Here is a 20,770-nt window from a genome sequence, read left to right on the forward strand (position 1 = left end):
TTATGCATTTAACTTGATTTGAAGGAGCGGGAGGGAGAGGGTGTGTGGGAGGGTTCTTGTGCAAACACTCACAAGATAAAGATTAAGCAGGGAAGAAAAGACAGTGAGGAGGCATCTGAAGCCAGCTGGGCTGAGCACCTGCTCTAGTTGCCTTATCCGGTGTCTGCTCTGAAACTTACTGCACAAGTGGGTGAATCAGGTACGCGACAGGAGCACCGCACAGTGTAAAATACCCTTGTCTCTGTAAATAGCTGAGCTGAAGTCACCATTGAGAAGGCAGCGCCACTAAGTACTCATATTTAGCTCTGTCAGAAGTGTCTGAGAAGGCCACATTGCCATAGGACCCTGGGAAAGACTCACAGGATGTACCGCTTTCTGCCAGCACTGACCAAGCAACTTTCTTAGCGCAGGAGAAACAGTCCTCTTCATAAAAAGAACAGGAGGACTTGTGGCACCTTAGAGACTCGCCAATTTATCTGAGCATAAGCTTTCGTGAGCTACAGCTCACTTCATCGGCTACAGCTGTAGCTCACGAAAGCTTATGCTCTAATAAATTTGTTAGTCTCCAAGGTGCCACAAGTCCTCCTTTTCTTTTTGCAGATACAGACTAACACGGCTGCTACTTTGAGTCCTCTTCAAGTTGCTCAGCCTCTGTCTCTGCTTCACTGCATCCCCGCCTGCCTGCCTGCGTGCTACAGATTTAAAGAGACAGTACTCTCCTCCTCCTCCATCTCCTAAGAGTAATTTCCCTGTCTGTCTTATTACCTATAAGTCACATTCTTACACTCTTTTTTTCTTACAATCCTGCAGTGCTGGGCTCCGTTACCTGTTCATAATGTGCAGGGAGATCAGCAGCAACAGCGATGTAGCCAGTATAGGCAGATTAATTTCTAGGCCACTTCAGGTGCCATTAAAAGCCATTTAGTTCTAAGAAAGGACAAGTTCACATTCTACCTAACATCCCGAATACTTGTAATTTGTATGTGTAGCAATATTGATTCCTAGGGCTCTGCTGACTATAACACAAATGGACAGCAACTGGTAGGAAGAACTTCCTAACATCCCTGTCTCGTGCACCCTGAAGATACTGACTGATTTGTACATTCCCAGCAGCTGCAGTCTGGTGATAATAAAGACTTATGTTATCTGCACAGTATCAAATACATCCTGGGTGCAATTTTCTTTAGCAGGAGCTGGGCAGAGAAGGAGCTTTGTATGTTTGGCTCTTTCTAGTTTCTATTCTTCTGTAAACGATAACCCCCAAGTGCCCAGGTCCTTTTCAGACTGTTGCTGGATAACACGCTGGAATTCCCATGTTTGTTACAAAACAGACACTAGCTGTTCCCTCTCTTCTGATGGGGTGTTTTGTGTCTGTGTTGTGGACGCAGTTATTGCTCAGTGAGGGAGGTACCCTGAACTCCAGACAATTCATGCAGACTTGCCTCAGTGGCCCGGATTTTGCTTTAGAAAATGGGCTTCTGTATAAATCCCTCCCTCTGATACCTGCACTGCCTCGTTCCTTGTTTCATTTAGACACATCTTGGGTGACAAGTGGGAGGTAAGTGCACAAATGCTGCTAACAAATGATGAGATTTGTGCTTAGGCCTCCTATACAACACTTAGCAAATACACCTCCTGAGTCACTGTCTCGTCTTCCTGAAATAGTCACGCTCCCAACGTGGGTGTCGTGCTGGGAGAGCACCCCCTTTCAGCTGTGTTAATAGGCTCAGAGCATATTCCACCGTGGTATGCTCCCTGGAGTGTGTTTTTGGTGTGTACAGTGATCCTAGGTCAGTATTAGGACACACAGAAAAGAAAGGGGTCCATGTTTCTTTGTAAAGTGCACACATGCCATTAGACAAAGTGCCAGAAAGAAAGTGGCAATTGCATTGCAATCAAACATAGAATGGCCCCTTGTGTGCAGCCTCTCTTGCATCTTGAGAAGAAAGCACCCCACTTTCCTGCTCCTAGCTCTCCATTGTCCACCCATTCTTCCCAATGCGCCCGTCACCTCAGCAACCGCTCTAGCCTTTCTCCTGCCTCCGCAGCTCCGTGATCCCCTCCCTTGCCCTTTCCCTTTTCTGAGGCTTTCAGACTTTACACTAGATAGGAAAGGAGTTGGAAAATCTCCCTGCTCCATCTGTAAATCTAAGCAGTGGCAGCGTCTTGGCCTGTAAGCTCGTCTCAGAGCCTCTGGAGATGCTCTCAGCAGCTGTGCCAAGCCAACAGCTCTTGGGGAGGAGGGGCTGCTGTTTTTCCAAAGGGACGAGGAGGCCACTCAGCACAGCAACTGCTGGCAGCTCAGCGGCTGGAAAGGCACTTCGGCTCTGCCGAGACCATTCTCTCCTGTGTCCTGGAAGCATCTGCTTGCATTGGATGGAGTTGCAACATCACTTCCTTTGAAAGGCTTCAGGACTCGCCTCGGCTGCCAGCCCCAGCCCCAGTTTGCTTTGGTTAGACTCTCAAATCCATAGTGATTTTTTTTAAACAGAACAAGATTCCTCCCTCTTGTGGAGAGAGAAAGCAGCCGGTGCCCTGGAATGACTGAGCTTTAGAACAAGAGGCTCTGGTGGCTGATGAACGTATCCCTAGCAGCGGGCTGCTGTGACCCTGAGTTGCTCATGCCTCATTCTGCATGGCAGGAACATTTGCTGACTGTATGAACAGAAAGAGGGGTCACCTGGAACTCCCTCCCTGTCCTTGCTCATGAAGCAACCTCCCTTCCAACCTCTCCCCCCAGCCCTTAAGACAGCGAGGCACCGAGTACCTCAAGTTCTATTTCCGCTACTGGCAGCATGAAGTTCGACCTCTAGCCTGGGTCTGATGGATGCTTCCTGTTTCTCTGTGTGTGCTGTCCGTACCTACCAGCCCCGTCCAGGCTGCTGTGTGGATTGGCCTCATTTTACTAGTAGGGCCCTGGCATGGCATTTGGTGCCCTCTGATGTGGAATTTAGATTATTTCATTGGCTACACGGGTGGCAATCCAGACAGGAGCGTGTGAATGGGGCAGGGTCTGTCACCACGCGGGCGCTGATGGAGCGGGGAGTGTCTGTGTGTGTGGGTGTTGGGGGGAGACTCTGACCTGGCAGGCTGTAGGCTAGCAGGGAGTGTGTGTGTGGGGGGGGGTGGGGAGGTGGCTCTGGCCTTGGGGGTGTGGAGGGAGCAGGGAGCGTGTGAATGGGGCAGGGTCTGTCACCACGCGGGCGCTGATGGAGCAGGGAGTGTCTGTGTGTGGGTGTTGGGGGGAGACTCTGACCTGGCAGGCTGTAGGCTAGCAGGGAGTGTGTGTGTGTGGGGGGGTGGGGAGGTGGCTCTGGCCTTGGGGGTGTGGAGGGAGCAGGGAGCGTGTGGGTGGGGCAGGGTCTGTCACCACGCGGGCGCTGATGGAGCGGGGAGTGTCTGTGTGTGTGTGTTGGGGGGAGACTCTGACCTGGCAGGCTGTAGGCTAGCAGGGAGTGTGTGTGTGGGGGGGGTGGGGAGGTGGCTCTGGCCTTGGGGGTGTGGAGGGAGCAGGGAGCGTGTGAATGGGGCAGGGTCTGTCACCACGCGGGCGCTGATGGAGCGGGGAGTGTCTGTGTGTGTGTGTGTTGGGGGGAGACTCTGACCTGGCAGGCTGTAGGCTAGCAGGGAGTGTGTGTGTGGGGGGGGTGGGGAGGTGGCTCTGGCCTTGGGGGTGTGGAGGGAGCAGGGAGCGTGTGGGTGGGGCAGGGTCTGTCACCACGCGGGCGCTGATGGAGCAGGGAGTGTCTGTGTGTGTGTGTGTTGGGGGGAGACTCTGACCTGGCAGGCTGTAGGCTAGCAGGGAGTGTGTGTGTGGGGGGGGTGGGGAGGTGGCTCTGGCCTTGGGGGTGTGGAGGGAGCAGGGAGCGTGTGAATGGGGCAGGGTCTGTCACCACGCGGGCGCTGATGGAGCAGGAGTGTGTGAGTGGGGGGGGGGGTGTTGGAGTAGGACAGAAGGGGGTACCTCCCCCTCCTCTTCCACCCAGAGAGGTGGTTTGCAGTGTTCCCTGATCAGAGGAAAGACCAGGACAAGCTGTTTGTAAATGGGAACATTTAACATTCCTGCTTCTCCCAGGCTGCAGCCGAGTGGATACTGCACATCACCGCTGTCAGCCTCTGGACGTGGCGGGTTTTAATTCATTTACATTTGTGTCCCCTGTGTCCTGTGTGCTGGTGCCACCTTGTAAAACTCACCTAGCTCCTGAGGTGCCTCCAGCCAGTTCCTGTCCCCAGTATCATCCAGCCCCTCCCAATCCACGGGCGGAGCGGTCTGCCGCCAGTTTGACGCTTTCCCCAGTGAGTCCAAGGGCTGGTGTGTTTGGTCAGGACGGCTGTGTGTTCCTAGTGTGGAGATGAAGCCGGTGTCTCAGAAGGCGCATGGGCTGTGCTCACGTTCTCACACCTCCAGCCACGGGATCTGAGTGTGTGCTGGCTGGGGAGGAAGGGAGCTGCGGCTGCGCAGGGACACTGTAATTAAACATCCTGCAGCCCGAGGAGCTGGCACTGGCCAGCTGAGCGTGTCTAATTGCAGTGACGATGTAGCCTCTGGGGCTGTTTGTGTGAAGTTTGAGCACAAGATTTATTAAAACCAGAGGCAGTGGTAATAAAAAAAAAAGCAACTATTTGAGTAATGCTCCTGGGACAAATGCTCTGCAAAACCCAGGGAGGCGAGCAACCCTTAGCTTAGCTACAGAGACAGGAAAATCTTGTCTCCAGAAATCATGTTCTGGCCTGACAGCCCAGAGGAGTCTCCTCCAATGCCTCACCCATCCTGCTTAGCAAGTCCCAGGAGTTAGAGTTAGCAACCTCATCTCCCTTGGGGTTTCTTGCACTTTCACCATCGCTAAGTCCAGCATTGCAAAAGGCCTCTTTGCTCTCCACTTCCTTAGACCCCTCCCCAGGCAGGGCGATTCCCTCAGTTTTGGCTGGAGAGGTTAGCTGATGCCCTTATGCTTGACCTATCCAGTTTCTGTCTTAGCTGGTCAAAGAAGTAGCATGGATCTGCCTCTTTTTAAATCCCTCTTATCAATTTGCCTTGCTCTGAACTATAAACGATTGACTGACCCCAGGCCCTCTCGCATGGCCTGATCCTCTGCTGCCCACCTATCTTTGTAGCTATGGACATTGCTAAGCTGGGTCCTCAGCTATCTGCAGCTGTTACACTAGAATAGACTTGGGCTGCTGCCCGGGGGGACAGAGGACATCTGCAGCGCTGGGTTTTCAAGGAGAGAGAGTTGCATGTTCTGACATTTTGCACCTTGAGACATGCAGAGAAGGGTGCATTTTCTAAATACTTTCCAGTTCCACTTGGGTGCCGTCTCCTATGCCTGGGACTCTCCTAGAAGTCAGGACTTGCTCCTGTAGCTCCTCAGTTGGCCTTGGAGACAGGCCACCATGACACCTGTGTCACTGTGCCCACGCTGGGCTGGTGTTTTGAAAATTGCCCTCTGCCAGCCTGGTGGAGAAGCCCAGGGTTCAGTAGGAATGCATATCCTTGGACGACTCCAGAGGCAGCATAGAGGAGCCCGTTTTATAGAACATCTTCCAAGGGTAAATAAGACTTCCTGGGGACCCCAGCTCCACCTTTGAAGAGCAGAGTTAACCGTGATATAATTTAAAGGGCAATCTCTAACCCAATTTAATTTATGACATGTCTTCTGTCTGTATTGTTGGTTTTGCCCAGCTATGGGGAACCCATATATTTCGATATGATTATACACAGACACACTGGCAGCGCATCCTACAGCCAATTCTTCCCACTGTCCACAGCCCCCGCTCTCAAGACAGAGGGCTGCACATTTCACATGCAGCTGCAGTGCATACACATCCTTTAAGCATCGCTTAGAAAGAGATGTGGATCAATTTTTTTTTCAGAAAATGACATTTTGAAGTAGGTTAAATCTACCACTTTTCCACATTTTCTCAGAGAGATTTCATCTGGCTGGCATACGTGCTTTCCATGGGAAATTATTTATGAACTGCTGAGTCCCTGATCTACTCTTCTTGATGTGACAATAGTAGATCCAGAGGAATGACCAAGGTTAGCTTTATAGTCGCACTTCAGATATGCCACCAAAGAAGTTATTCAGTGCCTCTTGCTGGTAGTGCCCAAACCAAAGGCCAGTTTATCTCAGCAAAATCCTTCAGGTGAACATCAAGAGGCTAGACACATATTCTGTCCCAGTCCCGGAAGAAAGTTCTACACTTCCCTGTCTGTCATACCTTAAACTGAGGACAGCCTTCAGGAAGACAAAGGAGATACAAAGGAAACATATAAAGCCCCTTCTACTTTAGTTACAGCATCCTATTAAATTATTCCCAGCCAGCCACACTTCAGTAGGGGTGAGAGTCAGCAGAGCTTATGGACCCAATAGGAATGGGACGGGCCACGCTCTTTGAATCAGAATGGACACACAGAGTTGGTGCAGTCTCACCCCAGCAGGTGATTCAAGATGTGGCCATTTCCTCAGCATCCTGTGGGTGCAGGTCCCTTGCTAGGAGTACCAGGGTGTATCTCACTTAATCACTTCCCTGCCATGGCAGAGGCCTTGTGCACTGGTGATCTAAGCTGCTTCTGTTATCTGTCTGTGGCACATGATAGCCCAGTCTCCAGTGGGCTGTCTAGCTTGTGCTAATCCCAGTTGCTGTGTTTAGTGTGCAGGTGCTGATGGTCTGTGATATACAGGCGGTTGGACTGGGTGATCCGGTGGTCCCTGCTGGCCTTTGACTCTATGATTTTGGACCCCTGGCCCTTTTTGCACTGGGAATGTAATGCCGTATGTCAGCTCCCTACACACAGCCAGCCAGCTATTCTGGTGCTGGTCTAATTATAACACAGGCTTTATTGCTTGTCAATATTTTAACCTCTCTGACATATTATCCCCTAGGGCAACCGAGCAACATTAATAATCTAGTTGATAATTATCCTCTGCATGACTAAAGTTATCACTAGGGTCCTGTGTAAATCCTACAGCAAAGATGACAGATTTCACTGGCTGGTCATCACCAAAATGGGAAGAGGCACAGATTGTGACAGCTTAATAGGCAAGGTAATAAACCTACAATAAAGTCATTTATAATGTGAGCAATGATTCTCACACTCTATATTTGTTTTCCATGCTAAACAGAAGATAAATGTCAGATTAGGAACAAGATCTGAGATTTCTATTAAAAATATTTGGAAAATGTCATTAAATACCAGCAATTTGCAGCTCCAGCAGTGAGATGCTTGGAAGCAAACTGGGGATACTAAAGCTTGCTTCCCTGAGATGGGGGCAGAGAGAGTGGATGTTTGTACAATTCTTGGCCTGTCCTTATATGGGGCCCAGCCCAGTTCCTCTCTGAAACACTCAGAAATGGTGGGACTGTTACAGCAGTTGGAGCCTGCTACCGTATCGTAGGGGCTGCTAGACCAGAGGGGTCTCAAAGTTGGTGGAACTAGGGCTGTGGTTTTCAAACTTTTTTCATTTGTGGACCCCTAAACAATTTTGAATGGAGGTGCGGACCCCTTTGGAAATCATAGGCATAGTCTGCGGAACCCAGGTTGAAAACCACTGACCTAGGGAATTTCTAGGAGGCTCTAAAATTTCCTACAGGATCCAAACTTTCGTTAAAAAAAAAATAAAGACCTAGCTCTTGTCACTGCAAAGAAAACATCCCTTATAGAAACAGCAACATCAAAGTGTATTGGATATGTAGCAATGGGGATGGGGCAGTTTACCCCATTCTGACTCTAAAGGCATAAATTCCACTCGCTGGCAATATTGTAAAATTAGTTTCTGTGCAGTGAACACAAGTGTAATGGGCGGTTGCCTGTAACACTGACCTGGCTGTTCGCTATGATGTATCACAGACTTTGAGTTTTTCCATCTGCAACAGCACAAAGAATTGTGGGGTGTTGGGTCCGGGGGGGCGAGGGGGAGCGGTTTGGGGGTTACCAAAGGGAAAGTGGGTGTCTTGGTCAGTGCAGACAGGCTGAGGCTCCCTGCAGCGGACCAGCTGGATGAGGTGAGGGCAGAGGAGCGGCAGAGGTGCCCTGATGACCAGAGAAGCAATTGAGTCATTAATTCTCCTGGGTAGCATCTGGACGGGGTTATGTGGGCACCCGGGAGGGAAAAGGGTGCACATCCCATGCCCTGGTGGAGTTGCACGGGGTAGAGGGCAGGGCAGGATGCAGAACTGAGCGTGGAAGTGTGGCTTGGCTAATGCCCTATTGGGGCTCAGTGGCCCAAGAGGAATGGCCCTGTGCAGAGAAGTCCATTAGTAACAGGCTGGGCCAGGAACAGCAGTAACGGGCACCCCAGGTCACACTGCCCTTTCAGATCCTCGAACTGGACTGCTCAGTGCAGGCCCTCCACTCTACGGCTCCTTTCCCTGTCTCCCTCGAAATGCTACAGACAGACGTTGGCCCTGGAGCTCACTGTTTGCTTGCCTCCTGCGGGGAATGACACGGCTCTGGAGGTCTCACAGGAGCCATTTTCACTTTGCTGATACAGAGTGAAGAACCCAGTTGTTATTGTGCAAGGTTCCTGTGAGGCCACCTCCTGCTGCAGGACAGCTGAGGTTGTTCGTAACCCTCCTTCTTCTACTGACTAGTTGGATGCGCCTCCAGGAAAGAGGGGAATTAACACTTGCAGTGCCTGCCAGAACTAGGAAAAATGACTGGTTGCTTTACTCCTGCAGAGGAGAAAGCACAGGGTCTGTAACCAAGGGCAGAGCTCTTCAGGTCCAGTTTCTGGAGGCCACTCTTGTCTGACCGCATGGGCGTGACAGCAGGGCTTTGAACCAGAAGCGTGGCTATGGCTGAACTGTGAAACACCCGGCTGCCCACAGAGATCCCTGGGACTCCCCCACCCACTGTATAAGCCACAGAGGGTCTGGCTGCACTGCAGTGTGAGAACTCGAGCGAGCTGACAGTGGGTTTGTCAGCGTAGGGCTTGAGAGTCTGCAGTCAATTGTAACCCCTGGCTTGGAATCGTTGAACCCTGGATCCCAACCTGGGACTCCAGCATCTGCACTGCATTATGTGGGCCTGAGTCCAACCACCCATATCCCAGACTTCCGGCACCCTCCCAAAACGTGGCTGCTCTGACCCTCTGTTTGCTGTGCAGTGTGACCAAACGTGACTGTTCAGAGGACAAAGGAAGTCAGCCTGTGGGATCCTTTTGGCAGACTCCCAGAGCACAAGTCCAGTGGGGCTGTGTCTACACTGCAGAACTATAGGGCTTGAACCCTGGGTCCAGTCCTAGCATTTGACTCAGGCTCAGACCCTCCACCCCCATGGGTTCTGGGACCGGGGGTCTGAGCACAATTTGTGTGTTGATGGAAGGGGGGTTAGGCTTGAGACTGAGCTGGAACCCTGGGCTTACACTGCAGTGTAAACATCCCCACAGTGTCTTGGCCTCCTCCCCTCCCAGCGGGTAAAGGTACCTTCCTTGGCGGTCAGAAGCCAGGCATGCCAGGCAGGGGGTGCAATACTCAGCCTTCACTGTGCACCCCATGCCTACGCTTAAAGCACAGTCTCTGTTCCTACAGCACTCTTCTGATAGCACGTGCTCTCTTCTTGGAATTTAGGACCTGGGGATAGCTCTGGGCATGTCCTGCTTTGGAGTGCCGGGTTTCTTTCTGAAGCTCCTGCCCTCGGGGGTGGAATCCTGGAGTTTCTCCGTCTCAGGCTGTCTCTGGGCATGTCTACACTGCGGGCGCTAAGCAGCAGTACGGGAGCCAGGTTGCTGTAGTGTCGCGGTGCGGATGCTTCCGACAGCGACGGAAGGGATAAGTGTAGACGAGGGCTCAGTGCCACAGAGGTGGTTTCTATGTACCAGCTGGCCTGGCCAGAGCCTGGCCTGACAAGGGGGCATGGGTGGGCACCGTGTGTCATGTGTTTAATTACCCTGGTGTATAGCACATTCTCAGTGCATCCTTTCACTTGCACTTCTGCTACACGTACACATTGAGTCTGAACCCTGGTGTGTCTAATCTAGTGAGAGCTTTATTGATCCAGTCCTAGCATTTGATCCTCTGAGCTCCCTACTGCTACATAAAGGGGCAAATGGCTGCTTGTTCTTTAAAACAATATGACTTTTTGTGACGCTCCATGGAGACATTGATACTAAATATTGCAGCACAGCTGGGATATGAGTCCCAGAAAGCAGATTTACTCAAAGAGCGAGGGGTAATTAAGAACTGGAGCAATAGTGAGCTGGCTCCCTCCATCCCCAACCCCAGGGGGACGCAGTGCATTTATCATGTCACTCTTGACATCGGTGATGCAGCTTTTGGGGCGTGAACTATTGAATTACAGTTGCTGGCAAACATTGTTTCAGGCGTGTTGAGGAGAACGGTAAACAGCATGCTGGGCGGTGACAAATACACAGCCGCTTCTCACAGCGCTGGCCCAGTGAACAGCCCAACAGCCATTGGGGGCTTTCCCTCGGCTGCCCTCCTGGCAGGAGGCATGCGGGGCAGCAGCTCTCTTCTCCTGGCCATGCTGGGCTGAATTAGAGTGAGGGAGTCGGCAGGTTTGTTTAGTTCCAATGCCTCTTCCCCTTAAATGATGATTTTATTGCCCAGCGTGATACTAACAATGGCAGATGAACCTAGAGCCTAATGAGGCACCATCTGTGATTCAGGAAACAAGCGAGGCAGGATCTCTGCCTGGGCTTTGCACATGGTGTGATCTGGGCCATCCCTTCTGGGCTCCCCTGGCCTCGGAGGGTGAGCTTCGTGGGGGCTCCAGCCACAGGGTTCCTTGGAGCTGTGATCTTTCTGGTCCCTTTGGAGAATCCTGGTCTTGGCTGCAGGCCCTTGTCATCGTGAGACCTGATCAGCGGCTGGTGGTCTCAGGTTCTGCTCATGGTGAGATATAGATGGAGTGGAGAGGTGGTTTGGGCTGCTATGGAGGATGTCTTCCCCTTTGCTTTCCCTGCAAGCACCAGGGAATTGCCAGGGAATTATCCTCGTGGCTTTGTTGCTTGTTAGACACGTTAATCCCATAACCCTGCCAGCAATCTCTGCAGCTACGTCTGGCAGGTAAGGTGATGGCTCGGTCGCAGGCTGTCCGGTCCCAGGATGACGTGTTTACATCAGTGCTGCCTGCCTGTGGTGTTGCTTAGAGAAGCATAGATCAAGGTAAATAAGGGTGAATGGGAAATTCTCTCTGAAATGCCATGTTCATCTGACAGTCAGCAGAAAAGGAGTGCTCAATTACTTCATTAATTAAATGGGTGACTCCCACGGCAACCGTAAAGAAGTTGCTGGCTGCATCTGGGGGGGGGTGAATGGGAAGTTAATTGCCAGTTACAGTCTCTGCCATTCCAGCTGCCTGTAATGTGTGTATTCCTGTTTATTTGGTCTCTGTTTGAACTGGGAAGAGGGAAGGTTCTGCTGTCTGCTGTTTACTCATTTTTAAAATAACGATTTAGCTTCTAAACCTGCCATTCCAGGAGCGAGCTGAACCATGTGCCGGGAACAACATGATTCTTCCAGTAACGTTTCCCTGCCCTTGTACCAACCTGGTTCCAGCAGCCCCAGCAGGCAGGTGAGCATGATACACCCCTGTCAGAACAGGTACTGAGGATGAGGAAGAACCACTTTCTCCCTGGAAGGGAATCTGACTTATTTGGATGTGTCCCTGGCCAGACTGGGGGGTCTGTCCTTTTCTGATGATACTGGGGCTTGGAACAATGTTGAGAACCCAGATGATCCGTGTTGTTTTCAGAGAAGGTTCAGCACAAAGAACATTCCCAGATTTCTGATTCTGTGCATGGAAGAGACCAAGCTCTGGGTAGCAATGGCCCTCCTGTTTCTTGCAAGTCTTGCAAGGACACTTGCAAAGTCTCAGAGCTCAAGTTCTGAAGGTGTGCCCCGATGTGCAGTGAAGGCCAACCAGAGCTCTTCCTGGGAAAAGGGTGAGCTCTGGGAGCGGGCAGTCTGCCTGCAAAGGGTCTGCCACACACAATCTCTGAGGGGTGTCGCCTCTTGGTTTTATCCCGGGGGTGGCCCAGCCTGGCTAAGAGCCCGATGAAGGTGTAAGAGAAGTCCTACTACTGTCATCTGCATTTGGCCCTGGCTCTGTGTTTCTGCAGCAGAGCCCCGTATCGGCCACAACGCCCAGCACTGTGAAGCTGCCCTGGCTTGCAATGCGGGGCGTAAGCAGAAATCTGACCAGTGCGTTGAACATTTAGAATAAGCGTCACTGTATCAGGCTCCCTGAGAACGGGTCAAATCCAATTCAGCAGGTACTGCCCTTTACTTTTTGTGTTAATCATGGTAGGAACTTTGACCTGAACCCATTAAATGTACAAACAGAAGGCATAAAAAAAGTCAACAGACCAGAAAAGCCTCTGAATCCTGAAGCATTGTGTGGGATGGTGTCAGTTTAGCCTGGCCCCAGTTTAGCAGAGTGTAAATACAATCCTTCTCGCCATGCAGAGAACTGTCCTTAGCCAGAGCAATGGAGAAGTTAAAGGTTGGGAGCAGTTCAGCGTCTTGGAGACAAATCCATCCCTGGGGCAACTCTAAGATGTTTCTTTGCTTTCACTGATAAAAACCAGATCGCATGGAAGGCAAAACAGGGAGGATGCCTGGCCCAGTGGACAGGGTACTCGACATAGTGCACTGGGCAAGGGTATTGCTCCTGGCTACTGGCTAGTGCTCTGTTCTCCTGGTTGTCCCCACATTCCACGTGCAGGACTTCATTTTCACTCAGCTCAGTGCCCTGCCCTCTCTTGGGGCCCGGTTCCCCCCTCCAACTCCCCCAGGAACTCAGCTGCACATGGGATGTGCCGAGAATTGAGAGTCTTCAATAGAAATCTTGCAAATGTCTCTCTTCCTAAATCGTTTTCTCTTTCCTTTCAGTTCAGAGATGAGCTGGGGGATGGCAGCAGTGACGGGAATGTCTGGAGCAGATGGGTTTGGTTTAGATTACAAACAAAGGGGCTGTAAATTCTTCCTGGAAGTCATTGCAGTGAATGAGCTGGGCCCACAGTCAGTGCTGCTCTCGGGCAGAGGGTTGGGAGGAGCTGGGCACATCACTTTAGAGGATCTAGTCAGTAAGAGATGTGTGAAATCTTCAGTCTTTGCTGTTGCTGGGCCATTATTAGTATTTTTAGCAGTTTTAGCTTCTGAGCCCACATGCCCTGGTCTTGGAGGGGTTAACTGTGTGTCTTACGTGACAAATATAGCAGAGAATTGGGGTGTTTCCAGGCACCCTCTGTCAGGGCCGGCTCCAATGGCACCAGCTTGGGGCGGCATTCAGAATGGGGCGGCAGTCCGTGTCCCGCAGCGGCAATTCGGCGGCAGCTCCGCCGCTCTTCGGGGGCGGAGGGTACAATTCGGCGACTGCTTGGGGCGGCAAAATTGGTAGAGCTGCCCCTGCCTTCTGTAGTAAGTTATGGGAACATACTTGGTTCGCTGGCTCACCCTTAAGAGTCTTTAATACGCAGAAAAAAGGAATAATCAATAATTACCTGTAAGAGCCAATCAGCCAGCGTCTTACACCCAGAGTCTTTTCACTTATTCAGTATGTTCACTTCCAGCAAGGCTTATCGCTGTATCTTGAAGCAGCACATTCATGAGTGGGGAATAAAGGAGACTAAAGTCCTAATCCTGAAACTACCTCCAGGCGGGCACAGAAACCTGCTTGTGCAGATTGGTGTCTAGACCTCTATGCGTTTAAATGCAAGGCCCTTGTGCCTTGTAATGCACCCTAGGCAATCTTACCTTTCATTAATCATCAGTGTAAACACTCTGTTACACCATACTTAAAACTAACCATGTAAAGGCAACATCATGTGTGACTTGACCTTGGCAAGCTTACAAATACCAAACCTTTACAACCAATCAACTCATTAAAATGTTTCAAAATCTTTAAAAAATCATCTCATTTTATCCAAGTATTATTTAATAGAAAACCTTGCTTTGAAGCCTTTTAGGGTTAACAGTCTATAGATTTGACATGGGTCTTACATCTGAAACATACACAACTGCAGAATGAAGAATGCTTTTTCTTCTAACCAGTTATAAAAGGGAGTTTTACTAAAACTAATTGAAACTACAATTGCAAACGTAACCATTATCTTTCAAGGCAAACCCATTTATACATCAATTAAAGAAGAAAATATCTTTCATTGCACATGTTTTAATATGTTTATTTGAGAAAACGCTCTTCCTTCCTGTCCTTGGATGGAAGGAGGAGATGGCACTTGTCTCCTTCCCTGGAGGATATTCGGGGGTGTCTCATTCGCAGGCATTCCAAGTTTTGTCCGTCAGCAACGGGCGCCTTCTGTGCTTCAGCAGATCAACATTTTCTTCAGTTTTTACCCCTCTTGCGAGTACATTAAAGTTACCGTCAACTGGAATAGTCTATTTTTCCACAAAAATTATTTAACTCTTTTAATCGCTTTACTCTAAAATATCCCATCTCTGTTTTATTATAAAGCACGGCCAAAGTGTTCACATACCGTCAATTTCCATATAGAAATACAAAAAAACAAATCTTAGACATTAACTCTACAATACGTGGACCCAGTCACTGTTCAATTTTTGGGACCTATATGGGCCTCTCCCATTCTCTCCTCCTGCCATGCTGCGTTCATCACTTGTCATCACCTTGGTAGAAGGTACAGGGACATCCGCTCATCTTGAGCGCTGGTTTTTCCTCCTCATGTGATGGCCCCCATCCAGCAGATTACTTAAGTATGTGCTTAACTTTAAGCATGTGAGTAGCTCTGCTTAAGAGAGACAAGATGTGAGAGGTGATATTTGTTATTGGACCAACTGCTGCTGGTCAGAGAGACCAGCTTTCAAACACGTAGAGCTCGTCCTTTATTGAAGTCAGTAGAATTATTCATAGCTTAAAAAGAAGCACATACTTACCTGCTTTGCTGGATTGGGACCATCCTAACCCTGGGAAGGTGTCTGAACAGGCAGACTGTGCACATACAAATAAATGATGGGAGCATGAAGTGCCATGCGATATTTCCCAGCATATGGTGAATCATAAGGAAACTGCCTGAAGGTTAGATTCAAGTCCTGGCAGAATCGGTGGCTTGTCTCCAAAAACGAAGAAGCATGCAGTAGAGTTTTCCTCCCGTTGCTTGCAAGAGTGTGTGAGCCGGGTTTCTGATACAGGTCTGGGATATTGTTAGTGGGTTCTTGATGTCTGTGCGGGAGTGTTACTGACATAGTTAATTATTTGGCTACTGGTCTAGGGTGTTGTAATGAGCCTCTGATGTCCCTTATCCTCTCAGCTCAGGCATGAGTTACACACAAAGGCTTCACAGACCTTCCGAAGCAGCAGTGTCAAGGCACAAAGTATTGTGGCTCTGTTTCAGTCATGAATCCTTTGAAAGGTTTTGAATGATAGCAGCAGCCACAAATACCATAGAATCATAGAATATCAGGGTTGGAAGGGACCTCAGGAGGTCATCTAGTCCAACCCCCTGCTTAAAGCAGGACCAATCCTCAACTAAATCATCCCAGCCAGGGCTTTGTCAAGCCTGACCTTAAAAACGTCAAAGGAAGGAGATTCCACCACCTCCCTAGGTAACGCATTCCAGTGCTTCACCACCCTCCTAGTGAAAAAGTTTTTCCTAATATCCAACCTAAACCTCCCCCACTGCAACTTGAGACCATTACTCCTCGTTCTGTCATCAGCTACCACTGAGAACAGTCTAGATCCATCCTCTTTGGAACCCCCTTTCAGGTAGTTGAAAGCAGCTATCAAATCCCCCCTCATTCTTCTCTTCTGCAGGCTAAACAATCCCAGTTCCCTCAGCCTCTCCTCATAAGTTATGTGTTCCAGTCCCCTAATTATTTTTGTTGCCCTGTGTTCCAGTCCCCTAATCATTTTTGTTGCCCTCCGCTTGACGTTTTTCCAATTTATCCACATCCTTCTTGTAGTGTGGGGCCCAAAACTGGACACAGTACTCCAGATGAGGCCTCACCAATGTCGAATAGAGGGGAACGATCACGTCCCTCGATCTGCTGGCAATGCCCCTACTTATACAGCCCAAAATGCCATTGGCTTTCTTGGCAACAAGGGCACACTGTTGACTCATATCCAGCTTCTCGTCCACTGTAACCCCTAGGTCCTTTTCTGCAGAACTGCTGCCGAGCCATTCGGTCCCTAGTCTGTAGCCGTGCATGGGATTCTTTCATCCTAAGTGCAGGACTCTGCACTTGTCCTTGTTGAACCTCATCAGATTTCTTTTGGCTCAATCCTCTAATTTGTCTAGGGCCCTCTGTATCCTATCCCTACCCTCCAGCGTATCTACCAGCCCCATGATGTCCATTTCTCAGCTAAGCAATTGGCTGATTCAAAGCTTCCTTGCCTTTCAAGACAGCAGCTAAAGCAGTGCAGAGATGATGACCATATTGCAGCACGTGGTTATTTTTTCTTGCGCATTTTAGGAATGACGTGCTGTGTGCATTGCTTCTCAGGAGGCTGGCTGGTTGGCCCTGAGGGGATGTTGATTATACTGTTATTCTGCCATCACAGATAGAGAGGTTAAAACAACTTAGAATGACCACTAAGTAAACAGAGCTGGTCTGATAATAGTTGTTGAAACTCTCTCTATTCCCCACTTCCCTTTCATCCTCTGCTTCTTTGCCATTTATAGTTCCTCTTATCTTTGTCTGTATTTATGTCTTTTTCTCATTCTGACTCATTTCCTCCTGAAAGGTTTAGGTCTCAAGAGTCAGGTTTCTTTGCATTGATTCACGGTGGAGTCTCTAACAGCAGGTGTCAGGAAGGTCAATGTGAAAGCTGCAGCTTTTTCCAGGTATCTTGCCTGAAATTCTTGTGTAGCCTGAAAAAGCATGAGGCAAGCTGGGAGGGAAAGAGCTTTTCTCTTAGAGAAAAATTTTAAAGTTTCAGGGTTTCAGACATTCGCTTTCCAGCTAAATCCCTGGGAATGACGCAGAAAAGGCTTCCTGGTCAGGAGTTCACATTTCCTGCTCTGCAGCCTTAGGAACTGGTACATATTAGGTATGTCGGGACTGAGCTTTTGCCTCATTTGAAAGTTTGCTTTCCACCACCTCTAGATCTTTGGGGCTTCCATGAAGTGCAGAATGAGCCAGGAATGTGTGACATGGCCATTTTCACATTGCAGATTTCTTCATTTGAAACAATACCGTTTGGTTTCATTTTCGCTGGCAGTGAATATGGTTTTCATGGTAAAGTTGGAGAAATCCTGCCCCGGAGCAGGGTGCTGAGTTCCAGAGATTTTCCTCTGGTGAAATCTTCCTTCTTGGTGTGACCCTGCTTCCTGTAGAGACAAATCTTCATGAACTCTGCAAAAAACATTGGAAGCAAAACACAGGCCCTGTTTTCCTCCCTGTCCCAGCAGGAAGAATGCGGGTTCTCTAGAAGCCGGTCCTCTTGGAGAGCAGGTTAGAGGGATGCCACTGGGCTTCCTGGTCTCCGATTGTAACCGCTGTGAAAGCAAAGGCAGCCATTGAGGACGGGGGACACACTGATATGGTGGAGAAGGGTCAATTGCCATTGCCCCATCTCAGACAATTCCCTAAGGCAGGCCATGACCACCTCGCCTCCTCACCATGGATGCCTGCCGCATAGTATCCTTCATTAACACTGCATATTAAGGGTAGCACTGAGACAGCTGGCCAGACACCTCCCTTGCTATGGCTTGGGTGACATGGCCTTCCTAACGCATCCTCGCCATCTCTTGCATGATAGAGGATTGGTTTCACAGATTCCAGCACCAGAGTGGACCATTGTTATCATCTGGTATGACCTCCTGCACCCACAGGCCAGAGACCTGCCCCAGAACAATCCCCAAAGCAGAGCTTTTAGAAAAAATCCCATCTTGATTTAGTAATTGTTAGTGATGGAGACTCCACCACAGCCCTTGTCCATATGTTCCAAGGGTTCATTACGTTCACTGCTAAAGTGGACCCCTTATTTCCAGCTTGCCTAGCTTTGGTGTCCAGCCATTGGATGGGGTTAACCTTTCTCTGCTAGAGTGAAGAGCCCACTATTAAATATTTGTTCCCCTTGTAGATACGCGTAGACTGCAATGATGTCACCTCCGAAGCGTCTCTTTGCAGCAGCAGGTTTAGCTGTTTGGCTGCCTGGAGCCTGGCTCCTGATGGTCATCCCGCCCAGTGTAAGGCAAGTGAGGGACGGAGTTTCACCATGGGGCTCTGGCTATGCTGCTCTCTCCCTTGCTTCCTGCAGAGCTCAGCACTGGAGGAAACTGAATTGCTCCTGCTTGGAGCCAGGGTCTCTCTTGCTCTGGTCAAGGTGGTTCTCTCTTTTCTTGCTGTTAGATTGCAGCAGAAACCAAGAGCCATCATTAACGGCTACCTCTGCATCCCCCTATTGTCTTGGAACCCTGCTCCTCCAGCCTTGCTGAGTCCTGCTTCAAACCTGTGGGATGGTGCTGGGCTGGGTTTTCACACCTCACTCAAAGATGCTTTGACGCTTACAGACTCCTGTATTACTTCCCCCAGGTCCTTCCTGGCACCTCCGTTACAAGCCTTTGGCACCTGGGAATGGCTGGCCTGGAGTGATATCATCTCAGACAACGCTGGTCGCAGGGCATGTTGGGCTGGTTTCGAAGACCTGAAGCAATGGGGGAGGGGCTGGTGCTGCAGAGGGCCACCAGCGGGGCTGCTGCATCTGCATGGCTGCTCAGTTCTCATGTGGAATATGCCCAGTGGGTCACCTGGATCCAGCTTCTCCAAGGACTGCAAGACGCGCAGCCCCCCCACCTGTTGCTGTGGTGACCAGCGGGGCACAGTGCTGCTCCGGGAGGCCCGGCTGGGGGATGGACGGTGTCTCCAAGAGACATTTTCTTTTCTCCTCCCAAGTCCTGGGCTCTGGCCAGAGGGGGAGCCCAGGGGAAACAGGAGACGGCTGTGCCGGAGAAGTAATAGTCCCGCTGGCCTCACCCAGGACCTGCTGGGTTCGGGGCAGTCTGTCCCCCAGGGTCTTGGCCATTCCTAGCTGGGAATGGCCCGGCAGTGAGCTCCCCACCATTCCCCACCCTCAGCCCTCAGTGTCCCAGAGGTCTCCTGCACAAGCCAGCAATGGAGGAACAGTGGGGCCCTGCAGAACAGGAACCAAATGAGCGGAGGCGGGATTAAATAACACGTGGCCCAATATTCCAGGGGAGGTTCCCTCTGGCTCCTCACTGGAACATCAGTCTTCTGTCCAGGCTCAGGGCTCTGGAGACCTGGGTTCCGATCTAGCCTTGTGTCCCAGATGGAAAGGGGGTGTCTCATTCTCGCCCCTTCACTGCAGTGTAGTGGCAGGAAAGGGACGCCCCTGCTGCCCTGGCCATTGGTAAAGTCCTTTGGGATCCTGGGCCCCAGGGCGGTAATTGCCTGCAGTGTGCTGCTCTCAGCAGAGAGCTGCAGCCACAGGCTGTCTGCCCAGGAGCCTGCAGGGACTGACAGAGACCTGGGCCCGCTTCTGAGTAAAGGAGGGAGATGCATAAACTCGCTGTGTTCCTGCAGAGAGAAGCGCGGCTGTCAGGGAGCTGGAGCCCCAGCCAAGGCAGAGACGCTGCCCTTGATCCCAAGGGTGCTGTGCAAGTGACAGGGAGGCTGCAGCACAGGTCCCTGCTGTAGGCAGAGCTGGAGCCCGCATTGGAAAAGCACCCAGCGGGCTCCATGGTGAGAGCCTTGTGGCCCTGCCTGTGCAGAGTCCGAGCATTGTGCCCCCTGTCAGAGTGTGCCCCTGTGCTCACACCCTGCACGCTGTTGTAATGATGTTTGTACAGGCCATGCCATGTGCGGTAGCATTTAAAACCTCATCATCTGCTGATCAGTAATATCATGGCAAAATGCACGTAGCAGCGTTGTGTGTGAAGTTATACACAAGCTGAGATCACAACTAAAAGTGTGTTTCCAGAGATGACTGGGGAGTGACCAAAAGAAAAGTCAAGCTGGTGCCTCAGACAGGTGTAAACAAGGCTGATGGGCCATTACCTGCGCATTGCCCACTCTTTGGCAGGAAAGGGGGCAGAGCAAAAATCTACATCTTAGCAAAGAAATAGCATGGAGTTCCCGTCCACACAGACTGCCTGTCGCCTTGCTCCTAGCTGGAAATGCTTCTCAAAGTGGGGACAGGACTATAAAAAGAAGGGACAAACACCCCTAGACGGCCCTCCCTCCTTCTATCTCTCTCTCCCCCCTCCCTGCTCATCACATTCACTACACCTGAAGAGACGTAGGAAGGAGCCATTGGACGTTGGGGGAGGGTCCTGACCTGAGAGTCTGGTCAGTCAGGCTGCTGAAAGCACATGGTGAGAGAACTTTGCTTTGAATCTAACATCGTTTGTTAAGTTAGGCACCAGTGTTTGATCTTTATTTTTCTTTTAACCATTTCTGACTTTTATGCCTCACTACTTGGACTCCCTTAAAATCTCTCGCTTTGTCGTTAATAAACCTGTTTGCGTGTTTTATCTATTCCGGTGTGTGGCCGTTGGAGTGCCTGGGTACTCTATTTAAAATAATAAGCTGGTACTGAATATGTGTGTACTGTCCAGGAGAGGCCCGGGCAGGGCAGGACACACATTTCTGGGGGGAAATCCGAGACTGCGTGTGCTGGGGTCACTCTGCAGCATGACGAAGGCAGGTGAGAGCCCAGGCGTGGCTGGCTGGCTGCAGCTTACACACAGACGGAGCTGGGAGTGATTTATATGCCAGAGGCTGCTTGTGAGCAGTCCAGGCTGTAGGCTACAGCAGCAAAGCATTGCAAAGGGGAGCCCAGGTAACGTGCAGGGGGGACACAGTCCCC

At 50.5% G+C, this 20,770-nt stretch overlaps 1 long non-coding RNA gene across 5 annotated transcripts in view; it reads left to right on the top strand.

Moving 5' to 3' along the window:
* The window catches only part of LOC144271352 (uncharacterized), a 135,002-nt gene extending 114,563 nt beyond the window's left edge, over positions 1-20,439 (top strand). For 3 of the 5 annotated variants that reach the window (XR_013347335.1, XR_013347332.1, XR_013347334.1), the window contains 3 exons: positions 11,445-11,539; positions 18,026-18,136; positions 18,478-20,439. This is a non-coding gene — a long non-coding RNA (uncharacterized LOC144271352). Of the gene's footprint in view, positions 1-11,444; positions 11,540-17,114; positions 17,395-18,025; positions 18,137-18,477 lie in introns of all 5 variants that reach the window. The other 2 variants (XR_013347333.1, XR_013347336.1) reach the window with 2 other exon arrangements.
* Positions 20,440-20,770: the final 331 nt, after the last annotated feature.

This window comes from Eretmochelys imbricata, chromosome 10 (assembly GCF_965152235.1).
Source record: "Eretmochelys imbricata isolate rEreImb1 chromosome 10, rEreImb1.hap1, whole genome shotgun sequence".
Classification (NCBI taxonomy): Eukaryota; Metazoa; Chordata; order Testudines; family Cheloniidae; genus Eretmochelys; species Eretmochelys imbricata.